Raw genomic sequence first — 3,627 nt, 5'->3', positions numbered from 1 at the left:
TACTGCAGCGTTTGGAGTCTGCTGGCAAGAATTTTGCATTCAAATTTGAGAGATGAATGAGAATTTTAATGAAAAACCATCATAAAATGTCTCAGTAAACTGTGTAAAGTGTGGGACCGAGGTCAAGGTTGTGAAAGTGACACCTAAGAATGCTGAAGTAGTGCAAGACTTTCTAAGGCATTGTGAGAGCATTAGTCAAGAGATGGCAGAACTTGTCACATACACTGAGCAGGAATAACCAGTTGCAATATATAAAATTTATATTTGATTCAACATATCTGTTTAATATAATTGTGTCACCAACTTCCTATTATATTCATACTGATCAAACTACTCAGTGATGATTTGTACCCTGAGTGGAAACATTTGCATTTGATTTGTTTCTCCATTTATTAACGTTTTTCTTTTGACAGCCTTCTTGTCTCTATAAGACACCTTTCATATACGAAGCCCAGTCTAATAAACCCCAATAAAACAACTGTGGCATAACACAAAAAAAAAACATATTCTTATAAGCATTAGGATAGGAAATAGTATAACACAAAGCATGTATCCTGAAGACCACTCCACCATGGATTACATATAAAGTCATACAGACACGGCTTCTTAAAGCATGAACTACAACATGCCAACATATCTAGTGTCCCTGCAGCAAGATGCAGCACACTGTGCTATATGCAAATATGCAGCATGTTCCAAAATCAGTCAGTTTAAAATATTGAAAGAGCTCTTACCTCAGAGGCTCAAGACAGAAAAAGTGTACAGTAAAGTGGAGGTGCGTGGACCAGGAGAGGATCGACACTTATGTTGGTAAAGTCTGAAGTCACCACGGTCCGGTTTCCTTGTATTTGTCACCAAGATATGTAAATTACTTTTGGACAAGCCCCACCCGTGGTCACCTGCAGCCTGATCTTCTTCTTGCTGTAGGCGACCACAGGCAAGACAAAGGCAACTGACACAGCAAGAGAAAGCGTTTCACTTTCAACTGATTGACCCTGCAGCCAAATTCATATTTATGGCCATGAGCTTGCTCTAGTTTGTTTGTGTAGGTTTTATTATGTGCACATTCATCTCAGAGCAATAGAATGACTGTTAATGATTAGCCGAGGCCTTATCAGCCACATTAACAGCACTGGCTGCGCACAGTATAAATGGCCTACTGCATGGCATCCTTTTAAAGTAAGAGCAGACTCAAGCCTTTTATCTACTCGAGTGTACAACAATTTTGGCAGTGTTAGCTTTATTTCTCTTTACATGAACCGCTGATATTCTGCATTTGCCATGAATCCATCTAATTAATAAGTCACTAAGAAAAGATCCTGACTCTTCGAACTAGCAGCACTCTTTTACATCAGTACGCAGGAAGAAAATGATTGAAGCACTGACTATTTGTGAATACTGTATGTTGAAGCTGTCACTATAAATATTTGGAGAAAGACACAGTTTATCATTTTTCCTCTGTACAACCACCACCATGGGTTTGAAGCAAAGCAGTTAAGATGTGATTGAAGTGTAGGCTTTCAGCTTTACCTCGGTAGGTTTATCAAAAAGATCGCAATGACCGTTTATGAATTTACATTTTAATTTCCATAGGCTTACTTATAAGTAGTGAATTCACTGATAAATAGTTTTATGGCCAGGTGTGGCCTGAGTCCCAGTTATTTAACTACAAACTAAGGAGATAAAAGGCCTGAACCTCCTTCCAAAAATATGAGAAGACCACTGAGCACAACTAAATTCAGAAGAATTCTTTTTTTTTTCCAGTGAAGAACAACCTTTTCACAAGATGGAGCCAATTTAAGAACACGCTGGTGGAGCTTGGTTTCTCATTCTCCAAATCTACAATAAAGAATCACCTTCATAAATGTAAATACTGATGGTTTACCTCAAGAAGCAAACCACTGAAAACATCACCAGCAACTTCAGGGGCCAAAGGATAATAAAAATTGGAAGTGCCAAAAACTGCAGTTCTGTGACTGGCAACTTAAGGCCTGAGATTAAAAAGTAGTTTGGTCTTGCTAACTAATTTCTCCCTTCACAATAACTCTGATTGTTTATATAATTCCACCAAAAATTATTTCATAAGCACTATTTTGCACACTATCTTCAGGGCTTAACACTCCCCAAGACAACTGTGATTGGTTTATAGAATTACAAACAAGCCAGACATTTTTTTTTCTTTCCTACCGCAGATTGATAATGTGGTGAAGTCAGACTATTCTCCAGACACAGACCCAGTGTTGTGGAGTGATCTATTACATACAACGTTCCATTAGGGGACTGTCTGAATATCTCCAAGTGTACAGGTGAAGTCAGTCAGACTGGATGTGTGAAAATGTAATAATCTCATCAAACATTCTTCAGATTTGGAAGTGGCTCAAACTTTGGTGTGTGCCAACAGTCATGACAAAGGTTTCATTCTCCATATCAGAAACCACAACCTCCTTATCTAATCTCTGTTCATTGTGTAAGCATTAACCAACACACTGTTGTTTTATAGTGCAGTGAGTCCATGTTAAACATCTGAGTCACATTTAACAATTATACTAAATGTTATTCTTTATTTTGTCAAGTTTGCAGCATGAGGACTGAGCACTTTTCAAGAAATGCAGATGCAGACTGATTTTGTAAAGAAATGCACCAGCTGAGATAACTGTGTTAGATACAGATACTGAAGGGTTCTAAATTTACTCACAATTTACTCATTTCCAAAAGAAAAATAACATATATCAAAATGATATAGATGAGCATAAATCCGAAAGAAGACTTGCTTAGGATCTGTGCTGTCGACAGTCCATTACGTATTTCATTCAGTCTGAAAAGCAAAACAAACACTAGACAACAATAAGAGGTTATTTGTAATTTTAAATCCAAGAATAAACATTACTGTATGTAAAAGCATTTAGTTATGTGTTTCTTCCATATAACGATTGCAATACAGACATAACAATGACCTTAATATAATTTACTGTACTGTTGGATGATAGGAACGATATCACTGGTTGGTCATTAAACTCTCACTTCATTCACTGATCATCTTGCAGGTATGTAGTTACAAACAAAGCTCTTTTTGAAGACACATGGCCACCAGATGTCGCCATCTAGCACCAGCATGACAAGCTAGTTCTAAAACAACACACTGGCCTAACCTGCTCTGTAGTGCATTGAGGTTTTTGTTTGAACAAGAAATATTTTCTTTACAGGAGTTTAGTAATGCATTTTGACTTATGTTGTCTGTACAAGTCTATTATGTGCACATGGTCCTCTGAGCTCCTCCACCCTTAAAACTATGTCTATTACACACAGAGAAAAACACAACTGACTATGTTGCTTTCTGCACCTACAGTGTCCTGTTTAGGGAACCTTTTGAGCTGATATGACTGTGCCACTCATAATTTTGTCATATTAGTTTTTGCTAGGTCGATCACAAATCATCGTTGGGCAGCTTGTTCCTGATTATTTAATGCTTGCATGCTGTTTTTGCACTGAATGAAGAGGAAGCTGTACACTGACTACATGTACAGTGGTGCAGGTTTGACTGAATACTTTTCTTCTCTTTCTGCCAGAATGTAACAGACACCTGCAGCAGATAATAACTCAGCTCAGGTAGGGCTTCATAATCCCATG

This window comes from Acanthochromis polyacanthus, chromosome 1 (genome assembly GCF_021347895.1).
Source record: "Acanthochromis polyacanthus isolate Apoly-LR-REF ecotype Palm Island chromosome 1, KAUST_Apoly_ChrSc, whole genome shotgun sequence".
NCBI lineage: Eukaryota > Metazoa > Chordata > Actinopteri > Pomacentridae > Acanthochromis > Acanthochromis polyacanthus.
Note: the sequence above shows the minus strand (reverse complement) of the source record.